This window comes from Triticum aestivum, chromosome 4A, assembly GCF_018294505.1.
Source record: "Triticum aestivum cultivar Chinese Spring chromosome 4A, IWGSC CS RefSeq v2.1, whole genome shotgun sequence".
NCBI lineage: Eukaryota > Viridiplantae > Streptophyta > Magnoliopsida > Poales > Poaceae > Triticum > Triticum aestivum.
The window spans coordinates 339499477-339525174 of record NC_057803.1 but is presented as its reverse complement, the minus strand read 5'-3'; positions in this window follow the sequence as shown (position 1 = coordinate 339525174).

Below are 25698 nucleotides of genomic sequence, written 5' to 3'. Positions count from 1 at the left end.
TAGTATGCTTGAAGTATTATTAATTTTTATGTCAATATAAACTTTTGTCTTGAATCTTTCGAATCTGAATATTCATACCACAATTAAGAAGATTTGCATTGAAATTATGCCAAGTAGCACTCCGCATCAAAAATTCTCTTTTTGTCATTTACCTACTCGAGGACGAGCAACAATTAAGCTTGGGGATGCCTGATACGTCTCCAACGTATCTATAATTTTTGATTGCTCCATGCTATATTATCTACTGTTTTGGACTATATTGGGCTTTATTTTCCACTTTTATATTATTTTTGGGACTAACCTATTAACCGGAGGCCCAGCCCAGAATTGTTGTTTTTTGCCTATTTCAGTGTTTCGAAGAAACAGAATATCAAACGGAGTCCAAACGGAATGAAACCTTCGGGAACATGATTTTCTCACCGAACGTGATCCAGGAGACTTGGACCCTATGCCAAGGCATCGGAGAGGCGGTCACGAGGGTGGGGGCGCCCCCCCTAAGGCACGCCCCCTGCCTCGTGGGCCCCTCGGAGCTCCACCAACGTACTTCTTCCTCCTATATAGACCTACGTACCCCCAAACGAACAGACACGGAGCCAAAAACCTAATTCCACCACCGCAACTTTCTGTATCCACGAGATCCCATCTTGGGGCCTGTTCTGGAGCTCCGCCGGAGAGGGCCGTCATCACGGAGGGCTTCTACATCATCATAGCCTCTCCGATGAAGTGTGAGTAGTTTACCTCAGACCTTCGGGTCCATAGTTAGTAGCTAGATGGCTTCTTCTCTCTTTTTGGATCTCAATACAAAGTTCTCCCCCTCTCTCGTGGGGATCTATTCGATGTAATCTTCTTGTTTTTGCGGTGTGTTTGTTGAGACCGATGAATTGTGGGTTTATGATCAAGTCTATCTATGAATAATATTTGAATCTTCTTTGAATTCTTTTATGTATGATTGGTTATCTTTGCAAGTCTCTTCGAATTATCCGTTTGGTTTGGCCAACTAGATTGGTAGTTCTTGCCATGGGAGAAGTGCTTAGCTTTGGGTTCGATCTTGCAGTGTTCTTTCCCAGTGACAGAAGGTGCAACAAGGCACGTATTGCATTGTTGCCATCGAGGATAACAAGATTGGGTTTATTTCATATTGCATGAATTTATCTCTCTACATCATGTCATCTTGCTTAAAGCGTTACTCTGTTTTTAACTTAATACTCTAGATGCATGCTGGATAGCGGTCGATGAGTGGAGTAATAGTAGTAGATGCAGAATCGTTTCGGTCAACTTGTCACGGACGTGATGCCTATATACATGATCATGCCTAGATATTCTCATAACTATGCTCAATTCTGTCAATTGCTCAACAGTAATTTGTTCACCCACCGTAGAATGCTTACGCTCTTGAGAGAAGCCACTAGTGAAACCTATGGCCCCCGGGTCTAATCTCATCATATCAATCTCCATCACTTTAATCTTGTTTTGCTTTTTTACTTTGCCTTTACTTTTCACTTTGCATCTCTATACCAAAAATACAAAAAATATTATATCTATCTGATCTCACTCTCTTAAGTGACCGTGAAGGGATTGACAACCCCTAATCGTGTTGGTTGCGAGTAGCTATCGTTTTATGCAGGTACGAGGGACTTGAGCGTGGCCTCCTACTGGATTGATACCTTGGTTCTCAAAAACCGAGGGAAATACTTACGCTACTCTGCTGCATCATCCTTTCCTCTTCGGGGAAATCCAACACAAGCTCAATAATTCGTAACGAGTAACAAGTAAGAAGTGTAACAAAGGTGCAACAAGGTGGCCCAATCCTTTTTGTAGCAAAGGATAAGTCTGGACAAACTCTTATATAAAGGAAAGTGCTCCCGAGGACACATGTGAATTATCGTCAAGATAGTTTTCATCTTGCTCATATGATTCGCGTTCGTTACTTTGATAATTTGATATGTGGGTGAACCGGTGCTTGGGTGCTGTCCTTACTTGGACAAGCCTCCCACTTATGATTAACCCCTCTCGCAAGCATCCACAACTACAATAGAAGAATTAAGATAAATCTAACCATAGGATGAAACATGTGGATCGAAATCAGCCCCTTACAAAGCAACGCATAAACTAGGGTTTCAACTTCTATCGCTCTAGCAACCCATCATATACTTATTACTTCCCAATGCCTGCCCCTATGCCCAAATCATGGTGAAGTTTCATGTAGTCGACGTTCACATAACACCACTAGAGGAAAGACAACATATATCTCATCAAAATATCGAATGAATACCAAATTCACATGATTACTTATAACAAGACTTCTCCAATGTCCTCAAGAACAAACATAAATACTCATAAAACATGTTCATGTTCAAGATCAGAGGGGTAATAATTATCATTAAGGATCTGAACATATGATCTTCCACCAAATAAACCAACTAGCATCAACTACGAGGAATAATAAACACTACTAACAACCCACAGGTACCAATCTGAGGTTTTGGGACAAAGATTGAATACAAGAGATGAACTAGGGTTTGAGAGGAGATGGTGCTGGTGAATATGTTGATGGAGATTGACCCTTCCTCGATGAGAGGATCATTGGTGATGACGATGGCTTCGATTTCCCCCTCCCGGAGGGAAGTTTCCCCGGTAGATTAGCTCCGCTGGAGCCCTATATTGCTTCTGCCCAGGTTCCGCCTTGAGACGGCGGCGCTTCGTCCCGAAAGCTTCCTTCTGATTTTTTTCTATGTCAAAACCTTTCATATAGCAGAAGATGGGCACCAGGCGATGGCCAGGGGCCCCACAAGCCCTGGGGGGTAGGGCGCACCCCCAGGCTTGTGGCCATCTGGTGGGTCCCCTTCTGTTGTTTCTTCATCCAATATTTTTTATATATTCAAAATAATTCTCCATAAGTTTCAGGACATTTGGAGTTGTGCAGAATAGGTATCTCATATTTTCTCCTTTCCGGTCCAGAACTCCAGATGACGGCATTCTCCCTCTTCATGTAAATCTTGTAAAATAAGTGAGAAAAGGCATAACTATTGTACCATAATGTGAAATAACAATCCATAATGCAATAAATATAAACATAAAAGCATTATGCAAAATGGACGTATCAACTCCCCCAAGCTTAGACCTTGCTTGTCCTTCAGTAAAAGCCGAAATCAATAATCATGTCCACATGTTCAGGGATAGAGGTGTCGATAAAAATAAAATACGAACATGAGAGCATCATGATCATCTTTAGAACAACAACATATTGTCATATAACTTCTTATGCTAAAGTGATAATTCATTCACAAGGTAAAGTATGAACCAAAAACTTTATTGAAAACTAACAAACTATGATCTCATTCATTGAAGCAATTACACTTTATCATAATATCGGAAAGAGTCATTGTAAGAGTTTTTATGTAGCAAGTCCACATACTGAACCATCTTTTAGTCTTTCACAATTGCTAACACTCATGTGATACTTTTGAGAGCAAAGCCTCAATCGGACATAGAGAAAGATAGGGGCTTATAATTTTGCCTCCCAACCTTTTACCTCAAGGGCAATGTCAACAATAATAATTTATGATCACCTACATCCGAGTAGATATGCATGTCTGGATCTTTCCCCAACATATAGTGCTTGCCAAACAGAAAAGGTGTAAAAAGGAAGGGTGAAGATCACCATGACTCTTGTATAAAGGTAGGAGATAAAAATAAAAAATAGTCCCTTCGCAGAGGGAAGCAGAGGTTGTCATGCGCTTTTATGGTTGGATGCATGAACTCTTAATGCAAAAGAATGTCACTTTATATTGCCGCTTGTGATAAAGAACTTTATTATGCAGTCCGTCGCTTTTATTTCTTCCATATCACATGTTCATATAGAGTTTATTTTCCTCACACTAAAATTCATACATATTTAGAGAGCAATTTTTATTGCTTGCACCGCTGACAACTTACTTGAAGGATCTTACTCAATCCATAGGTAGATATAATGGACTCTCATGGCAAAACTGGGTCAATGGGTGTTGGATGCACAAGTAGTATCTCTACTTGGTGCAAAAGATTTAGCTAGCATAGGATGAGAAGCAATCTCAACATGTTGGAGGATCAATGACAATATAACTTCTATTCGGATATAAGAAAACACAACCCATTAAGTTGTCTTCCTTGTCCAACATCAACTTATTAGCATATAATATTTTAATGAGTGCTCACAATCACAAAAGAGGTCCAAGATAGTATATTTATTTGTGAAACCTCTCTTTCTTTATTACTTCCTATTAATTGCACCGGTGACTAACACTATGTTTGTCAACTCTCAACAAATTTTATTCATCATACTCCTTATATCTGAAGTCATCACTTCCATAAGATTATTACATAATCTTTTATTTCTTTTTATTCTATTTTATTTCCAAGATCAAAGCAAGAAAGCAAAGCCCTCAACTCAAGACCACTCTTTATTATATACTCTCACACTTGATTACATAGATAGATCAAAAGCAAAAACTAAAAGACTAGATCATACTAAAACTTTTATTCTACTAGATCAAGATATAACCAAAAGGATCGAACTAAGATTGTCACACCCACAATGCGGCTATATCTCCCACGTGTCGGGGCACGACTTAGTGGCATAGCCGCATGGTAGGCTTGTCGCAAGAGGGGTAATCTTCACACATCCCATGTACTGAATAAGAGAGGGATAAAGAGTTGGCTTACAATCGCCAGTTCACACAATATATAAATAATCCACGCATCATCCAAGGTACAATCAAAGGTCCGACTACGGAACCAAAATAAAGGAAAACAACCCCAAATGCTAGATCCCCGATTGTCCCAACTGGGCTCCACTACTGATCAACCGGAAAAGACACAAAACAACGACCAAGATCTTCATAGAGCTCCCACTTGAGCTCGGTTGCATCACCTGCACTGGTATCATCGGCACCTGCAACTGTTTGGAAGTATCTGTGAGTCACGAGGACTTAGAAATCTCACGCCCACGGTAGGCTTATGGATAGGATAAGGTAATGAGGTGGAGCTGCAGCAAGCACTAAGCATATATGGTGGCTAACATACGCAAATAAGAGCAAGAAGAGAAGCAACGCAACGGTCAAGAAGCTAGAAGTGATCAAGAAGTGATCCTGAAACTACTTACGTTCAAACATAACTCCAAAACCGTGTTCACTTCTTGGACTCCGCTGAAAAGAGACCATCACGGCTACACATGCGGTTGATTCATTTTAATTAAGTTAAGTGTCAAGTTCTCTACAACCGGATATTAACAAATTCCCATCTGCCACATAATCGCGGGCATGGCTCTCGAAAGTTTATACCATGTAGGGGTGTCCCAACTTAGCCCATCACAAGCTCTCATGGTCAACGAGGGATATTCCTTCTCCCGGGAAGACCCGACCAGTCTCGGAATCCCGGTTACAAGACATTTCGACAATGGTAAAACAAGACTAGCAAGACCGCCCGAATGTGCCGACAAATCCCGATAGGAGCTGCACATATCTCATTCTCAGGGCACACCAGATTGTCCAAGCTTCCGGTAGGCGAGCCCAGAGTTGTCCCTGGTGGCCACCGGCGGCTGACAGGTTGGACCAACACTCAGAGGAGATCTGGCCCGGGGGTTAAAATAAAGATGTCCCTCGAGTCTGCAGAACCCAAGGGAAAGGTATATGGTGGTAGGTAGGAAAATGGTAAAACCAAGGTTGGGCCTTGCTGGAGGAGTTTTATTCAAAGCGAACTGTCAAGGGGTTCCCATAACACCCAACCGCGTAAGGAACGCAAAATCAAGGAACATAACACCGGTATGACGGAAACTAGGGCGGCAAGAGTTGAACAGAACACCAGACATAAGACCGAGCCTTCCACCCTTTACCAAGTATATAGATGCATTAAAGTAAATAAGATATAATAATGATATCCCAACAATATCCATGTTTCAACATGGAACAAACTTCATCTTCACCTGCAACTAGCAATGCTATAAGAGGGGCTGAGCAAAAGCGGTAACATAGCCAAACAACGGTTTGCTAGGAAAAGGTGGGTTAGAGGCTTGACATGGCAATATGGGAGGCATGATATAGCAAGTGGTAGGGAGCGCGACATAGCAATAGAGCGAACAACTAGCAAGCAAAGATAGAAGTGATTTCGAGGGTATGGTCATCTTGCCTGTGAAGTTCTCAGAGTTGTCGAAAGCTTGATCCTCGTAAGCGTACTCAAAAAGTTCCTCTATCACGTACTCTTCTCCCGGCTCTAACCAAAGCAATAACACAAGCAAAGGACCAACAATCAATCACGGTGCAATGCACAGGCAACATGATGCAATACATGACATGATATGCAAGGCATGATATGCAATGCATATGCGTGCTCCGGAAGGGAAAGAATGAACAAGGCATCAACTTGGCAAACCAAGTATGCCACTGGAAATATGAGATGATTTCGGTTGAAATCAATATAAAGATCACCAGAAACGGATGCACGGTTTGCAAATGGCAAGCATCACAAGAATGACGCAAAATTGCGATTAACAACACGATGCCACTTAGAAATGGTTGACAAAACATGAACACTGAGCTATGGCTAAATCACACTAGAACAGGTTCAAACAAGCCTGTCAAAAGTGCAAAAGATATCAGCATCACAGACTTAGAGAAATTACTAACATGTCAAAAACAACATCAGGAAGCAATATTTAGAGCACGAAAACAACACGCTACAGGAACATATCATAGCAAACCAAGGCATGGAATTAATCTAATAAAAGCATAGATCAAAAGTCCCTTACTGATCATGAGCCAAAAAGACACAGAAGATATGATGACACCCATGTAAACATAGCAAGTTTTATTAACAGTTTCAGACTTGGCAGAAAAACAGAGCATGGCATAAACAGAATTATGATAGCAACTTTGCGAGCTCAAACCACTCACCACAAAGCATTGCATGACAAAACAAGCATACCAACAACAAGATGACAAGTTCATGAATCTAACCATGGCAAGAGCAAGTTCATAGGATGCATGGATCACTCGCAACAACCATGGCAAAATTGATTAACATGTAAACAATCTGCCAGGAACATTTTATAGCAAAAGTAGAGCAAGAACAAGACATGCTAGACAACTCCATAGTTGCAAACAGGGGAATGGATGGATAGAGCATAACCACATGTTCAAAACATCCTTACTGAAGTATCCCAAAATAATCATGGATCTCACTGTAGCATCAAGTTCACATGGTATCAAAAATAACAGCAGGAAAAGGACTTACCAAAATCCTGTCCCTGAAAACAGCAACATCACGAAGCCTAGTTTGCATGCTTGTGCTAGTCACCACATAGATCACAAAAATACAAGACAAGCACCTCTGTAAAGATGGCATGATGTAGTTCAAGACACATGTAGACCTCAAGCTCATACGATGCACACATCAATTGCAACAAAAATGACAAAACCTCATGATCTGATAAGTACCAGCAGTTAACATTTTATAGCACTCTTGCATCAATGAAAATGGAATCATAATGAACATGAACATGCATGGAAATGCTACTGGCATGAAGAGATCAACGAGACGAACAATTTGATATATCATATGCATGAATCAGATCACCGAGCACGGAGATACGACATGTTGAAGAGGGCATGAAAAAAATATAGGGAAAAGGACTAAGTGGAATATTACCCTCCGAAAAGTCAACGGGACGAGGATATCCGGGAAGGAGAGATCCGGGGCGTGGGGAGGCCATTTGGTACAACTCCCAGCGGATCTCATCCACCCGGGGTGGATCTGGCCAGGGCAAACTCTGGCGACCGCGGGCAGTTTCGGCGAGGCAGCGGCCGGACACGGCGACGGGAGGCGGCGGGGCGGCGCGGTGCACGGCGGAGGGGTGCGGTGGGCGGCGCGCAGTGGCGGAGCGGCGAGGTGGCGGCGGGCGGCGGAGCAAGGGCGGTGCTTAGGCACGGACACCCACGGGTGGCGGCGACGGGGAAACAGGCCAGGAGGGCCCGTGATGGGCTCCGGCAGGCCCGGTGCGGTGGGAGCAGAGAGAGGGCGGTGTGGCGCGCTCCGGTTGGAGGAGAGCGGCGGCGGGGTGACGTGGTGTCCCCGGGTTGGTCCGGGCGACGTGGAGGCTGGACATGTCCAGCCAGAGTTGGACGTGTCCGGCGGCGCGAGGGGAGCGGGGCTAGTGTTCATCTGCGCGAAATTCGAAGGGGATCACATATATATAGGTAGAAGGAGGTGGTAGTGTCCAAATGAGGTGCGTTTTTCGCCCACACGATTGTGATCCGACGACGGAGGACATGGAGATGGTTTAGATGGGCTATTGGGCTGTTTTGGAGGGGTGTTGGGCTGCAACACACAAGAGGCCTTTTGCGGTTACCCGGTTAACCGTTGGAGCATCAAACGGCCTCCAAATGGAACGAAATTTGACAGGCGGTTTACCAGTAGTGTACCAAGGCCACTTGGCAAATCTTGGTCCATTCTGAGAACATTTAACACCCGCTCACAAAAAGAGACAAGAGGAGTGCGCCGGTGCAAGTAGGAGTGTCGGATTGAGAAACGGAGAACGGGGAAAATGCTCAGATGCATGAGATGCACACGAATGCAAATGTGATGCACATGATGACATGATATGAAATGCATGACATGAACAAAATGCAAAATGAAGACAAAAACCCAACCACGAAGGGAATCTCATATCGCATCTCCAGAAAAGGCTAGAGTCGGAGTTACAAATATGGAAAGTTGCATCCAGGGCGTTACAAAGATAAATGATAAATATAAAGATGTGATGGTGATACGATACCGGGGCTCGTCCCCCAAGCTTGGGACAAGCCAAGGGGGGTGCCCATACCCATGTACTCAAGTCTCCTTCTTCGGAGGTGGTGGTGATGAGGTTGATGATGTATCTGGCTTGTCCTCCATCTTTCAAGGCATAGGCTCACCATCGTAAAAGGATGAACGAGTCTCCAGAATCCTCAAATCTGCAGCCAAACTCATCCTCTTAAATCTGTATTCATACTCACAATTTTGGTTTTGTAGGTCATAGATCCGGGCTTGGAGATGCTCATTTTTATCATGAAGCTTGAAGATGGCCTCTCCAATATCCTAGGTGTCCAGCTTGTGGTCATGGGTGAATTCCGTGATCATGGAGTGGTTGGCGTTGAGTCGGCATTCCACCATCCCTTGGCACTTGAAGACCTCCTACTCCAACGCTTCGAGCCTGGCCTCCATGCTTTCGGTCCTCCTTGGCCATTGAACGTCCCTAATGTGAAGCACCCCCTCACACATCTCAATGGATTTTGAGGGTGTTGCATCACCTCTGGAAGGTAGGGGTTGATGAACTTCTCGTAGAACTTGTCCTTGATGGCTCTTGGAGACGTCATGGCGATCTAGATCTGTCAGAAAAGTAGTTCGAAACAAGAACAGAGGATATTGACGTGACATGGTGGTAAAAACCTTTGGGAGATTATATAATGAATTTTTGTCATGCAAAATAAGTAATCTGGAAGAAAACAGAGTCAGGAGGGCAAACAAGGTGGCCATAAGCTTGGGAGGCGCGCCCCCACGGCTTGTCACCTCCTCGTGCGCTATTCGGACTACTTCTTATTTTCCTAATTTTTAAAATATTCCAAAACGGGGTAAAATTTCTATTGGAAAACTTTTGGAGTTGGTTTACTTACCGTATCACATACCTATTCCTTTTTAGGGTTCTGGAGCGTTCCGGAAGGTTTCCTTTATGTACTCCTCCGGTGTTATGGTATGAATAATATTAGTTTCAACACTTATGGGAGTACCTGAGATATAATGTTTGTTTCTTTGCCCATTCACCACCTTCGGGTTATTGCCTTCGGTGTTGTTGATCTTGATGGCACTGGAACGATAAACTTCCTTGATAATGTAAGGCCCTTTCCATTTAGAGAGAAGTTTTCCTGCAAAAAATATTAAATGAGAATTGTATAGCAAGACATGGTCACCTATTAAATTCCCGCTTTTGTATTCTTTTTTCATGCCATCTTTTAACTTTTTCTTTAAATAGCTTGGCATTTTCATAGGCTTGGGTTCTCCATTAATCGAGTGAGCTAATGTCAAATAACCTCTTTTCACTTGCAAGTTTGAAATCACAGTTGAGCTCTTTAATTGCCCAATAAGCTTTATGTTCTAGTTCGAGAGGTAAGTGACATGCTTTCCCATAAACCATTTTATATGGAGACAAGTTCTATAAGCCCATACTGCACCATCAAGTTTCTTAGACCAATTCTTTCTAGATCTATTAACAGTCTTTTGCAAGATCAATTTTATTTTTTTTGTTACTTAATTCTACTTGACCACTAGATTGAGGATGATAAAGGAGATGCAATTATATGGTTAGCATCATACTTAGCAAGCAATTTACAGAAAGCACCATGAATAAAGTGTGAACCACCATCAGTCATTAAATATCTAGGGACCCCAAACCTCGGAAAAATAACTTTAGCATTTTAATGAAAGTGTTGTGATCAGCACTACTAGTTAGAATAGCTTCTACCCACTTAGTAACATAATCAAAAGCAACCAAAATATGTGTATACCCATTGGAGGAAGGAAAAGGTCCCATAGAATCAAATCGCCAAACATCAAATGGTCCAATAACAAGTGAATACTTCATAGGCATTTCCTAACGTCTACTTATATTACCAATTATTTACATTCATCACAACACAAGACAAACTTACAAGCATCTTTCAAGAGAGTAGGCCAATAAAAACCATATTGTAATACCTTGTGCAAACAGTTCTATCTCCAGCATGGTGTCCTCCATAACCCTCGGAGTGACACTTGCGTAGGATCTGTTCCTGTTCATGCTTAGGTACACAACGTCTAATAACACCATCTACTCCTTCTTTATAAAGGTGTGGGTCATCCCAGAAGCAATGTCCTAAATCATAGAAAAACCTTTTCTTTTGTTGCTAAAACTAGGTTGTATTAATTTAGCAACAATAAAATTAGCATAGTCTGCATACCATGGAGTCCTACGAGAAGCATTTACAATAGCTAATTGTTCATCAGGAAAACTATCATCAATAGGTAGTGTGTCATCAAGAATATTTTCTAACCTAGACAAGTTATCTTCTATGGGGTTCTCAGCTCATTTCCTATCAGTAATATGTAAATCAAATTCTTGTAGCAAGAGAACCCACCTAATGAGTCTAGGTTTAGCATCCTTATTTTCCATAAGGTATTTAATAACAGCATGATTAGTGTGAACAATTACTTTGGATCAATAATATAAGATCTGAATTTATCACAAGCAAACACAACTGCTAAAAATTCTTTTTCAGTAGTGGCATAATTCCTTTGAACATTGTCTAGAGTTTATTAGCATAATGGATACCACTTAATTTCTTATCAACTCTTTGTCCTAGAACATCACCAACAACATTCACTAGCATCACACATGATTTCAAAGGGTAGGTTCCAATCAAGTGGTTGATCAATCGGTGCAGAAATTAAGGCTTTCTAAAGTATTTCAGATGCTTCTACACAATCACCATAAAGAACAAATGGAACATATTTTTGCAAAATATTAGTCAGAGGCCTAGAAATTTTAGAGAAGTCTTTAATAAATCTCCTATAGAAACCAACATGACCAAGGAAACTTCTTATACCTTTGATATCTTTAGGACAAGGCATTCTTTCAATAGCATTAACTTTAGCTCTATCAACTTCAATACCTCGTTCGGAGATTTTATGCCCCAAGACAATACCTTCGTTAACCATAAAGTGGCACTTCTCCAAATTCAAGACAAGATTAGTTTCTTCACATCTCTACAAAACTCAGTCAAGGTTGCTTAAGCAATCATCACAAGAAGTTCCGTATACGGAAATATCATCCATGAAAACCTCAACAATCTTTTCACAGAGGTTAGAGAATATAGCAGTGCCGGGGTTCTGATCCACGAGCACCTATGGGACCGGCAGACCGAGTCCCTTTCGGTTCAGCGGGGGCGGAGGTCGCACGAAGAGCGGATCGAGGCGAAGCACACGAGCAGTTTACCCAGGTTCGGGCCGCACGGATGCATAAAACCCTACTCCTGCTTTGCGGTTTGTATTGAGTTCTTGCTCGGGAGCGCGGAGTGCTACAGTACACTCCAGCAGCTAACGAGACCGAGCGTGAGTGTTCTCTTTCTCCTCACCAGCCAACCCCCCTCTACGTTGCGCATGGGCCTCCTTTTATGTGCTCAAGGGGTCACCGACAGGTGGCAGCGTAGACAAGGGCAAAAATGGAAAGGTGATGCGGTAGGTACAGCTACCTGCTACAGTGTATCATACCTAACCCTGACGGCAGGGGACAAGGGCATTAAATGCCCGTCTGCGCCGTCTAAATAGTGCAAAAGGGACCGTCAGGGACGCCACCGCTCGCCACGATGGCAATCTTGTCAGCGCCGCTTGCCACCGCTCACCGCTGGCTGCATAGCCTCCCGCCACATATGCCTGGAAGGGTCCCAGAGCGACACGTTGGTGGATGTGCTGGAGCGCGGGCGCAGAGTGGTGGCTTGCCGCGGCAAGCGCCTTGCCGCGGTCGTTGTCTTGTCGCGTCCGGGAGCTTGTCGCTCACCGGGCCTTGCCGGGACGCGTGGCGCGTCGCGGCAAGTTCCTTGAGATGCCTTGGTTGGCCTTCCCGGCAAGCTCCTCTTGCCGGGGTCTTGTCTCCTTGGCTTGGATACTTTGTTCTTGAATGGCTCCAAAGGAACCACGGAGGACCTTGGCGGTCACCCGGCAAGCCTTGCCGCGGGATGCTGCGACTGCCCGTGCACAAGTTCGGGATACTAAGGTACCCCTACTCTAGTACACCGACAGGAGCCCCGGGCCTGGGCCATACACGGTGCCGAGCGCTGTTGGGCCAGGCCCAAAACAGGGCACGGGCACGCGCGGCCTAGGTTACGCCGTATCTCTCCCCGTATCCACCGCGCCCTCCCCGAACGGCACGCGTTGAATGCGGCGTCGTGGGAGAGATCGTGGGTGGTTTCTTTATTCGGAAATGCGGAACGTCCGCCCTCTCCCTCTTTATAAGCAGGGGAAACAGGGGTAGTTCGCCCATTCGCCGGTTGCTGCTTCAATCTCGGAAATCTCCGCCGCTCCCTCGTCTTCCCGAATCTGAAAGAGAGCAGCGCCCCGCCCCCCATCGCCACCAGCACCACCGACGCCGTCGACCTCCTCCACCACTTCCGCCATGGCTCCGAAAGCCGACAAGGGGAAGGTTGTGAAGTCGACCGAGGCGCAGCGGCTTGCGGCGCTGCGAAAGGAGCGGGCAGTCTTCCCCCCCAAGCTCGCCGCGAGGGAGCTGAGGGAGAACTACTACCTCTTCTGGTCGACGGAGACGCGAGCGCACCCGCGCACGAAGGTACTTCCAGCCGCCGCTTGGAAGACGGCTCCAAATGGATATGCTTTCTTCGCCTTGTTCTTCTACTGCGGGCTCTGCCCGCCCTTCTCTGAGTTCTTCTGCGATATTATGAACACCTACGGGTTCCACCTCCTTGATTTCACCCCCAATGCCGTTCTGACCATGGCAGTTTTCGCACATCTCTGCGAAAACTTTGTTGGAGTCCATCCCAATGTAGCCTTTTTTCGCCACTTCTTTATGCCCCGAGTAGAGAGAGGAGAGCCTTTATCCGGCGGAATCGCCTGGATCTCAAGGGCCGGCAAGAAGGACACTTATCTGGAGGGAGAGTTCCACGGCAAGTGGGAGGAATGGAGAGCAGACTGGTGCTGGATTGTCGAGGAGAACCCACAGCCGTTTACCGCCCGGCGCCAAGCCCCAGTAGCACGCGGCAGCGATTGGAGTGATGTGGCCCCAGAAGACGATAGGCTGAAGATTGCCGTCACCCGGATCCTACGCCTCAGGCTTGCCAGACTCACTGTAGGTGCTGTTGGCGCAGATTTTCTTCGCCGCCGCATCGCCCCCTTGCAGGAACGGGGGAGACCCGCCTGGGAATTCAAGAATGCGGCGGATATCATGAGGCTGCGGCCGGGCCTCAACTTCAACTTCACTGTTCTGGAGCTTAACGCGATGCTCCAGGAGCTGTTCAAATATGACCCTCAACATCCCGAAGTGTTCAGGTTGCCGGGGGGTGTCGTTCCGCTGTGCAACAACTCCGCGCTCGACCGCATCCGTGCAATGATGCCGTTGTGCGATTCGCATGGAATTGTCCCAACTTGGCAAGAGCCTGCAGACGACGTCGTGCAGCAATTCTTCGATGGCTTGGTAGAAGTGCCGATCCGCTCCGACGAAAAGGATAGCCTCACCCGCGACACCACCGATGCGGAGATGACACGCATTGCCACTAGGCTGGAAGAGGCGGCGGCAGCCGCAGCCGCGGGCGAATTTGGATTCACCGTGGAGGAGGCAGATGCAGCGGAGGCGGCAAGTCGTGCCGAGCGAGGGGAGCCCGCCGGTGAGAAAGAGCCTGCCGGCGAGAAAGAGCCCGTCGGCAAGAAAGAGCTTGCCGGGCATGGCGTCGAGTCGAGCGAGCCCGCCGAGGATGCGAGCGGCTCGCTGGAGATCAACTCCTCTTCCTCCTCATCTTCAGGCAGCTCGCTGCAAGCAGAACCTCCATCTCCACCAAGAAGGCGTCTCCGCAAGGCCGGTGACGTAGCGGAGCGGCAGGCGAGTCAACAGTCGCCGCGCCGCGTGACACGCTCTACCGTGGCAAGCACTGTTGCCGTGGGAGCACCTCACGCTGCGACGACAACTGGAGCGGGCCCTCCCGGACCACCGTTTCTGCTCCTGCCGCTTCTCACGCCGCGGCGGCAGCCGGAGTGGGGTCGTCTCAGACCACCGCCACTGCTCCCGCCAAGCGGCCAAGGGAACCTACTCCTCCGCCTCCTCGCGCTGGACGTGAGCCGGACTTCGACTTCTCCGCGTTCAGCTCCAACGAGGAAGAAGAAGAGTAAGATTCTCTTGTTGTACTTGTAGTTCTTCAATTCTTGCTGTTTTGTCTTGTATCTCACTTGCTTTACTCTGAACCTATTCCTTTTTAGGACTCTGGCCCAGAGAGCAGCGAAGAGAGCCAAGGTCCCGGTGATTGTCATCAAGGACGAACCCACCTTGCCGGACCCGGCAACTGTTCTCCAGAGCAGCCCCCAGCGTAAGTATATGGTTCACTTTCCGCTGTTAGGCGCGCATGGATACTCTTTCTTTGCTGCCATCTGACTGTTGGTTTGTGTAGGAGCAGAGCAGCCCCACCAGGAGCCAAGGGAGAGTCCTCCGGCAAGGGAGAGTTCTCCGACAAGGGAGAAGTCTCCGGCAAGGGAGAGTTCTCCGGCAAGGGACAGCACCAGCGGCCCCCCAATGGCAGAGACCACGACTGCAGGACCCGGTACAGGTACTCCTCTCGCTTCAAAACTTCCCTTGGGTTCTTCTTCTTTTGATCTTTTTCTCTTTTCTCGGATATTTGCTTGACTCTTCTCCCTTTTCCGGCCGTCAGACCCATCTACTGCGGAGCCGATGGAGATCGAGGTTGCCGCCGCCGCCGCCGCCGCCAAGGCTGCCGCCGCAGCAGCTGGCGAGGGGTCTGGCGATCGCACTGACGGCCCTGAGGCCGCAGGAGCGCCAGGTGCTACGTCGACCGCCGACCCGTCCGCCGCTGCCGCAGCGCCAGGCTCCGAAGAGCCCCAGCCGGGCGTCTACTTGAAGGCCAGCGATGGCGTCTTCATCAACCTCCCCTGTGCGTCGAGCTCCAGGGTGCCGGTTGAAGGGGAGAGCTTCGACGGAGAGGTGCTCGCCTCCGCTGGGCTGACGCTGGTTGACGCACCGAGCAGCAGCAACGGCGAGCCTAAGGAGCGGCTGCTGCGGAAGCTGTTGTTGCTCTACCGCGCGCAGCAAGCCAAGCTGGAATCCCGCGAGGCGCTTGTCGCGAAGGCGGGAGTGGACATCGAGAAGCGCGCGAAGGAGCTCCGGAGTCTCAACCAGGAAGCTCTCCGGTCCCTGGCAGAGGAGCGGGAGCAACTCGCCGAAGCGCAGAAGGCCTTCTTCCTCAAGAAGGCCGAAGTTGAAGAGCAACGGTGGCTTGCCGCTGGAAAGCTGTCTGCGCAGGAGGGCGAGCTAGCGCAGCGGAAAGTCAACCTTGACACCCATGAGGAGGAGCTTGCCACGCGTGAGCAACAATTCGGCGGAGCCCTTAAGCAAGCAGAGGATGTTGCCGCAGTTGCCGAGGCCGTCAAGAACGAGCTGGAGACGAAGGTGGCGCAGCTGGAGGCCGATCTCGCCGAGAAGGGCAAAGAGCTTAGCGCCGCCAAGGACTCCAACGCGGACCTTGAGTTGAAGCTGACCACTTTGACCAAGACGTTGGACGGCGCCAAGGAGCAGGAGGTGGCCTTGAAGGAGGAGATCAAGGCCGACAAGGTGCTGCTGGAAAGTGCTGCCGCCGCCCAGAATGCTTTCAGGGAGAATGTGGAGCACTGGACGGAGGGTCTCGTGAATGTTGCCACAGACATTGACAGGGAGCTGGCGCAGCTGGGGATGGAGGATCTCGGGTATCCCTCCGACGAGAACCTCCAACCCAGCGCCAAGCTCATCTTATTCTTCAAAGGCGTGGCAACGGCCCTCCAGAGGCTCCGGGAGAAGATCCCAAAGCAGCTGGCCGACGAGTCACGCAAGATCTGCGCGGGAGCTCTTAAAAAAGTGTTGGTGAAGGTGGCCTTCCGCAATCCGGGCCTCAACCTCACCAACGTCCTCAAGACCCTGCCGCCGGATGCTGATCTGGAGGCGCTCAAGACCCTTGTCGCACCCATTGTGGACAAGGTGAGCGGGATCAAGAGGATCGAGGGGGATCGCGTAGACTAGGCCGCCCGCTTTCTTCTTTTCTTGTCGCTGTTTGTCATGTTATGAAAACAATCTGTTAGAGCCGTGACAAGCTATCTTGTAATATAACTCTATTCCAGGTAATGATTGCAACGTTATTCCCTTTACTTGATTCCTCCCTTTGTATGTTTTTGCCCTACGCTTTTAGGGAACATGCCGGTGCAGGCACCTTAGCCGCGAGCGCTGAGTGCGGAACGTCAGCAGCCTGCTGGCGGTGCCGCTACCGGCAAGAAACCTTGTCGCAACTAGTCGCAGCTCACTTAAGTTGTTGAGCGGACTCGAAACAAAGTAAGGGCGCAACTAGCTACGAGTTGGTTCCTCCGCGCATAGGTTTTCCATACAAAGTGCGGTCGTTCAAGGGAGATAACTTAAAATTTTAAAAAATCTGATTGCTCAAACTTTGGCAACTTAGCTTTTCTGTTGTTTGCTTCCCGGTAAGGCGAAACTTTCTTGAACGACGCCTGGTCCATACCATTATCTTCTCCTTTCCCCCCCGGCAAACTTGTGGGCGAGGGAACCTTCCTTTCCTTGAGAAAAAGAAAGAAGAGAAAATAAAGATATGGAGCCTTTCGGCTCGTTATTGCTTACCGGGGAGTAGGTGCTGCACAAAGTGTCAGATCACATATGCAAAAAATAGAAAGCATGAAATCGACAAGATGTGCGGAGCATATGAGCTTTACTTATGCACGGGGTTTGCGCCCGACTTTGTACAAAGGATTACATGCAACAGCGGCAAGACTTGTACAAAAGGTGGTTGCCGGAACAGGTTCCGGCAACCGCGCCTTACGGGTAAAACTTACGAAGATGCTCAATGTTCCAGGAATTGCTTACCGGAATGCAATCTTCGGTCTCAAGGCGGACAACGCCATGCCTAGTGACTCGTTTCACCTGGTAAGGGCCTTCCCACTTTGGCGTCAACTTGTTGGAATTCTTGGCGGACTGAACACGCCGAAGAACAAGGTCGCCTTCCTCGAGACTTCTGGCGTTAACTTTGCGGCTATGGTAGCGGCGCAAAGCTTGCTGGTAGCGAGCAGCTCATACAGCAGAATGAAGATGGTCTTCCTCAAGGAGCAGCGCGTCATCTTGTCGCAGCTGCTCTTGCTCAAGCTCATCATAAGCGAGCACTCGAGGTGACCCGTATACGAGTTCCGTGGGGAGAACTGCCTCTGCTCCATAGACTAGAGCGAAAGGTGTCTGGCCAGTGGCTCGATTTGTCGTCGTCCTGATCGACCAAAGAACCACCGGCAACGCCTCGATCCAGTTTCTTCCGCACTTGTGCAACCTGTCAAAAGTTCTGGTCTTGAGCCCACGCAGCACTTCAGCATTTGCCCTCTCCGCTTGACCGTTGCTTCTCGGGTGAGCAACAGAAGCGAAGCAGACCTTGGCGCCAAGACCTTGGACGTACTGCATGAAGGTGCGGCTCGTGAATTGCGTACCGTTGTCGGTGATTATCCTGTTAGGGATCCCGAAGCGGCAAACAATCGACCTGAAGAACTTGACTGCTGACTGTGCTGTCACCTTCCTCACTGGTTCCACTTCCGGCCACTTTGTGAACTTGTCGATTGCAACGTACAAGTACTCAAAGCCCCCGACTGCTCGGGGAAAGGGGCCGAGGATGTCGAGCCCCCAGACCGAAAATGGCCAGGATAAAGGGATCGTCTGGAGAGCTTGAGCTGGTTGGTGTATCTGCTTGGAATGGAACTGGCACGCTTCACACTTGGTTACTTGTGCAGTTGCATCCTGGAGGGCTGTCGGCCAAAAGAAACCTTGCCGGAATGCTTTGCCGGCAAGTGCTCTTGCGCCAATGTGGTGACCACATATGCCTCCATGTATCTCTGCCAACAGCTTTTGTCCGTCTTCCCGGTGAATACACTTCAATTTCACACCGTTGAGTCTTCTTCTGTACAGTGTGTTGTCGACAAACTGGTACATACTTGACTGCCGGGCTACTCTTTCCGCTTCTTCTTGCTCTTCGGGAAGTTCTCCTGTCTGAAGGAAGCGGACAATCTGCTGTGCACATGCTGGAGCTTGTGGCTCGACAACAAGGACTAAAGGCAAATCTGCTGCTGTGGGAACATCCGCTTCTACGGCGAGAACCTGCGGCTCTGCCGGAGCTTGACGTTCCCCGGCAAGATTGCCGGAGCAAAACTTGTCAGGAGCTTCTGCTTCAACGGAACAAACCCTAGGGCTTGCCGGAGCAGATTGCTCCTCAGCGCAAGGCAAATCTGTTGCTGCGGGAACGTCCGCTTCTGCGGCGAGAACCTGCGGCTCTGCCGGAGCTTGACGTTCCCCGGCAAGCTTGCCGGAGCGAAACTTGTCGGGAGCTTCTGCTTCAACAGAACAAACCCTAGGGCTTGCCGGAGCAGATTGCTCCTCAGTGCAAGGCAAATCTGTTGCTGCGGGAACGTCCGCTTCTACGGTGAGAACCTGCGGCTCTGCCGGAGTTTGATGTTCCCCGTCAAGTTTGCTGGAGCAAAACTTGTCGGGAGCTTCTGCTTCAACGGAACAAACCCTGGGGCTTGCCGGAGCAGACTGCTCCTCAGCGCTCTTGGCGTTGATCTTGGGGACCTTCTTGGCGGCGGCTTCGGGAAGCTCTGCCGGCAAATAGTCACCAGAAATCAACTTCCTCTTCTTGCTCTGTCCAGTTGATGGCGTTACGGACGGTTGAGTCAGCTTGAGCACAAAGATCCCTGGTTCCACAGGTAACTTAAGTGCGGCACACTTTGATAGGCCATCGGCAATGGCGTTCTGAGCTCTTGGAACATGCTCCATCTGTAGGCCGTCAAAGTGCTCTTCTAGCTTTCTCACTTCGTCGACGTAGGCTTCCATCAACGGACTCTGATAGCTCTTGTTCACTTGGCGGACGACAAGCTGCGAGTCACCCCTGACAATGAGCTTCTTGATCCCAAGGTCTGCCGCGATCCTGAGACCGGCAAGCAAGCCTTCATACTCTGCAGTATTGTTTGTTGCTTGCTCCTTGGGAAAGTGCATCTGGACTACGTACTTGAGGTGCTCTCCGGTGGGTGCGACAAGCAGCACGCCAGCGCCGGCGCCTTGCAGCGAAAAGGCACCATCAAAGTACATCAGCCACTCTTTGCTTGCTTCTTTGACGGGGATGCTCGTTTCAGGAATTTCTTCATCTGGTGTTGGCGTCCATTCTGCTATGAATTCTGCCAATGCTCTGCTTTGGATAGTTGAAGTACTCTCAAACTTGAGGCCAAAGCTTGACAGTTCCAGTGCCCACTCAACAATCCTGCCTGTCGCTTCTGGATTCTGCAGTATCCTCTTCAGCGGAAAACGAGTGACAACTGTGATCTCATGTGCTTGCAAGTAATGGCGCAGCTTTCTCGAGGCCATGAGAAGGCTGAAAAGCAATTTCTGCATGCCAGAGTACCTTGACCTAGCCCCCTGCAGAAGGCAACTGACAAAGTAAACTGGGCACTGTACCATTCTCTTCTGTATCTCCTCGCGCGTCTGCGCAGATCCATCCTTGTCGGGACCAGAGCTTGTCGGGGAAGCCCCCTGCTTGTCGCTGGATGCGCCTGCCGCGGTTGCTGGCTCGTCATCTGCCTCCCTCTCTGCTACTAACGCAGCACTAACCACTTGATTGGTTGCCGCTATATACAGCAGCAACTTCTCTTGTGGCTTAGGTGCGACAAGTGTTGGAGCGGAGGACAGGTATCTCTTCAAGTCTTGCAGCGCAGCCTCCGCTTCCGGAGCCCATTTCATTGGACCTGCCTTTTTCAATATTTTGAAAAATGGCAGGGCGCGCTCAGCAGACCTAGAGATAAACCCGCTGAGAGCAGCCACGCAACCGGCAAGTCTTTGTACATCTTTGACGTGCTTTGGTGCTTCAATCTGCTCAATGACCTTGATCTTGTCGGGATTGGCTTCAATTCCCCGCTGAGACACGAAGAACCCGAGAAGCTTGCCGAAGGGGACTCCAAACACGCACTTCTCGGGGTTGAGCTTGAGGCTGATCTTGCGCAGATTTGCAAAGGTCTCGTCTAAATCTTGAATCAGAGTTGCCTTGTCCTTGCTCTTGACCACTATGTCATCCATGTAGGCTTCCACATTTCTGTGTATCTGTGGCTCAAGAGCGACATGGACTACTCTTGCAAATGTTGAACCAGCATTTTTTAAACCGAAAGGCATCCGTATGAAACAGTACGTGCCACATGGAGTGATGAATGCGGTCTTCTCCTCATCCTCTTCTGCCATGAAGATCTGATGGTATCCTGAGTATGCGTCAAGAAATGAAAGCAAATCACATCCGGCCGTGGAGTCAACAATCTGGTCAATGCACGACAAAGGAAATGGGTCCTTGGGACAAGCTTTGTTAACATCGGTAAAGTCAATACAAAGTCTCCATTTCCCGTTCGCCCTGCGCACGACTACAGGATTGGCCAACCACGTAGGATGGAGCACTCATCTGACAAGGCCTGCTGCTTCCAACTTCTTGATCTCTTCTGCGATGAATTCTTGGCGCTCCACTGCTTGCTTCCTGACCTTCTGCTTGACAGGCCGCGCATGAGGACAAACGGCAAGATGGTGCTCAATTACTTTCCTGGGAACACCGGGGATGTCAGACGGTTTCCACGCAAACACGTCGACGTTCGCCCGCAGGAAAGCAATGAGCGCGCTTTCCTATTTAGGGTCGAGAGTGGCACTGATGGTGAAGGTACCACCAGTGCCGTCCTCCTTGGCGGACACCTTCTTGGTCTCTGGTGGAGCTGTCATTATCTTCTTACACTTGTCGGTGGAGCTCGATGGTGCGTCCTCGACGGCAGCGCAGCACTCCGAAGAGGTGCGCTTGCCGGAGTGGGCATCATAAATCTTGCCGGACTTGGTCTTCTTCTTCCCCCCGGGAGCTTCAACGGCAAGTGACTTGCGATCTGTTGCGGCTGCCGCTTCCCGGTAGATCTTGTCGGCGCAGATAAGAGCATCCTTCTTGTCGCCAGGGACATAGATGACGCTTATCGGGCCTGGCATCTTCAGCATGTTGTATGCGTAGTGAGAGGCTGCCATGAACTTGGCGAGTGCTGGACGGCCGAGTATCCCATTGTAAGGCAATGGAAAATCGGCAACGTCAAAAGTGACCCTCTCAGTCCTGAAGTTCACCTCGTTGCCAAATGTTACTGGCAACGTGACCTTCCCCTTCGGCTTGCTCCTTCCCAGGTTGATTCCTTGGAATGTGCCGGTCTCTTCAAGCTCGCTGTCAGGGATCTGGAGTTTCTGGAGTACAGCGGAGGAGATCAGGTTCAAGCCGGCCCCGCCGTCAACTAGCATCTTAGTGACCTTGAGGTTGCGGATAGTTGGTGAAACCAACATCGGCAAGCACCCGACCGCAGTTGTGCGATCAGGGTGGTCCTCAATATCAAAGATGATAGGCGTGCTGGACCATTTCAGAAGCTTGCGTGACTCGACAGGTGGTTCCGCCGCATTGACTTCCCGCACCCACTGCTTGAGTTAGCGGTGCGAAGTATGGAGAGAAGCACCGCCGTCAACGCACAAGACCTCTGTGGATTTTTGGAACTCCTGCTCACTGGTCTCGACATCATCCATGTCTTCGTCGTCGTCGTCATCTTCATCCTTGTCGCGGCCGCGGGGAGGTCTGTCTCCTTGCTGCTGCTTGGCTTTGCTGCGGCGTCCTCCCCGGCCGGCGCGCTTCTTGCCGGATTCTCCAGCGCCTCCTTGGGCCCTCTCCTTGTCGCGTCGCTCGTATTTAGCTTTTTGCTGCTGGACAAGCTGCTCGACCTTCTTGCAGCTCTGGAGGTCATGGCCCTTGGTGCGGTGGATCTTGCAGTACTGCTTGTCGGTGCCGTCCTGCTTGTCGGTGACCGCCACAGCCTGGCAGTTGGTGCATGCGGCAATCTCCTTGCCGGAGCTACTAGCTTTGGCTTTCTTGGCACCACCTTCGTTGCCGGACTGCTCAACGACTAGCACATCTTTGCCTTTCTTCTTCCTGTTGTTCCGCCGCCGGTTTTTCTTTGCCGGGGCAGCATCCTCGCTGTCAGATCCTCCTACTCCTGTACTCTCTCCAGGGAGTTTCCTCCCTTCCTCAGCACGTGCACACTTGTCAGCCAGGGCATACATCTCACTGACGTCTCTGATCTTGCACATCGCCATGTCCTCCCGCATCCTGCGGTTACGCACGTTCTGATGGAACACGCTGATGACCGCGGCAGGGTGGACATCTGGGATGTTGTGCTGTACACGGCTGAATCTCTGAATGTACTTGCGCAGGGGCTCTCCTTCCTTCTGGGCGAGCAGATTGAGGTCACTCTCTTGGCCATGGGGTTTGTGGCCGCCTGTAAAGGCGCCGACAAACTGATGGCATAGGTCTGCCCAGGAGGATATGGAGTCATTCGGCAAGTGCATGAGCCAGGACCTGACGTTGGGCTTGAAGGCGGGCAGAGCCCGCAGTAGAAGAACAAGGCGAAGAAAGGATATCCATTTGGAGCCGTCTTCCAAGCGGCGGCTGGAAGTACCTTCGTGCACGGGTGCGCTCGCGTCTCCGTCGACCAGAAGAGGTAGTAGTTCTCCCTCAGCTCCCTCGCGGCGAGCTTGGGGGGGGGGGGAGACTGCCCGCTCCTTTCGCAGCGCCGCAAGCTGCTGCGCCTCGGTCGACTTCACAACCTTCCCCTTGTCGACTTTCGGAGCCATGGCGGAAGTGGTGGAGGAGGTCGACGGCGTCGGTGGTGCTGGTGGCGATGGGGGGCGGGGCGCTGCTCTCTTTCAGATTCGGGAAGACGAGGGAGCGGCAGAGATTTCCGAGATTGAAGCAGCAACCGGCGAATGGGCGAACTACCCCTGTTTCCCCTGCTTATAAAGAGGGAGAGGGCAGACGTTCCGCATTTTCGAATAAAGAAACCACCCACGATCTCTCCCACGACGCCGCATTCAATGCGTGCCATTCGGGGAGGGCGCGGTGGATACGGGGAGAGATACGGCGTAACCTAGGCCGCGCATGCCCGTGCCCTGTTTTGGGCCTGGCCCAACAGCGCTCGGCACCGTGTATGGCCCAGGCCCGGGGGCTCCTGTCGGTGTACTAGAGTAGGGGTACCTTAGTATCCCAAACTTGTGCACGGGCAGTCGCAGCATCCCGCGGCAAGGCTTGCCGGGTGACCGCCAAGGTCCTTCGTGGTTCCTTTGGAGCCATTCAAGGACAAAGTATCCAAGCCAAGGAGACAAGACCCTGGCAAGAGGAGCTTGCCAGGAAGGCCAACCAAGGCAAGGCGCTTAAGGAGACAAGACCCCGGCAAGAGGAGCTTGCCGGGAAGGCCAACCAAGGCATCTCAAGGTACTTCCCGCGATGCGCCACGCGTCCCGGCAAGGCCCGGTGAGCGACAAGCTCCCGGACGCGACAAGACAACGACTGCGGCAAGGCGCTTGCCACGGCAAGCCACCACTCTGTGCCTGCGCTCCAGCACATCCACCAACGTGTCGCTCTGGGACCCTTCCAGGCGTACGTGGCGGGAGGCTGTGCAGCCAGCGATGAGCGGTGGCAAGCGGCGCTGACAAGATTGCCATCGTGGCGAGCAGTGGCATCCCTGATGGTCCCTTTTGCACTATTTAGACGACGCAGACGGGCATTTAATGCCCTTGTCCCCTGCCGTCAGGGTTAGGTATGTACAGTGTAGCAGGTAGTTGTACCTATCGCAGCACCTTTCCATTTTTGCCCTTGTCTACGCTGCCACCTGTCACTGACCCCTTGAGCATATAAAAGGAGGCCCATGCGCAACGTAGAGGGGGGTTGGCTGGTGAGGAGAAAGAGAACACTCATGCTCGGTCTCGTTAGCTGCTGGAGTGTACTGTAGCACTCCGCGCTCCCGAGCAAGAACTCAATACAAACCACAAAGCAGGAGTAGGGTTTTACGCATCCGTGCGGCCCGAACCTGGGTAAACTGCTCTTTGTGCTTCGCCTCGATCCGCTCTTCGTGCGACCTCCGCCCCCGCCGAACCGAAAGGGACTCGGTCCGCCGGTCCCATAGGTGCTCGTGGATCAGAACCCCGGCATCTTTGGCTCATGTACGGACGCCGAGGTCTTGAAGTGCGCCCGGTCATTGTGGGAGCCGGCTACGCCGCCGATGGGCAGCGCAGCCTTGTCCTTGGACCTGGCAGCACCGTGAGCTCCCTCGTCGATGCCCATTCTTCCACCGGCGTCTGCCCCATCAGCCGTTTGCTCCGGCGGTGGTGTGTTCGGTGCGGACGGAGCAGCCGCCTCCGAAGCCTTCTTCTTCGGCGGCATGTCGATGAAGATGATGAAGATCTAGCTCGTGTGACGCCGGATCTGGTTCACACAACCTCGACGCCCCCTACCCACCACGTGGCCAAAGATGCCGGGGTTCTGATCCACAAGCACCTACGGGACCGGCGGACCGAGTCCCTTTCGGTTCGGCGGGGGCGGAGGTCGCACGAAGAGCGGATCAAGGCGAAGCACACGAGCAGTTTACCTAGGTTCGGGCCGCACGGATGCGTCAAACCCTACTCCTACTTTGTGGTTTGTATTGAGTTCTTGCTCGGGAGCGCGGAGTGCTACAGTACACTCCAGCAGCTAACGAGACCGAGCGTGAGTGTTCTCTTTCTCCTCACCAGCCAACCCCCCTCTATGTTGCGCATGGGCCTCCTTTTATATGCTCAAGGGGTCACCGACAGGTGGCAGCGTAGAGAAGGGCAAAAATGGAAAGGTGCTGCGGTAGGTACAGCTACCTGCTACAGTGTATCATACCTAACCCTGACAGCAGGGGACAAGGGCATTAAATGCCCGTCTGCGTCGTCTAAATAGTGCAAAAGGGACCGTCAGGGACGCCACCGCTCGCCACGATGGCAATCTTGTCAGCGCCGCTTGCCAC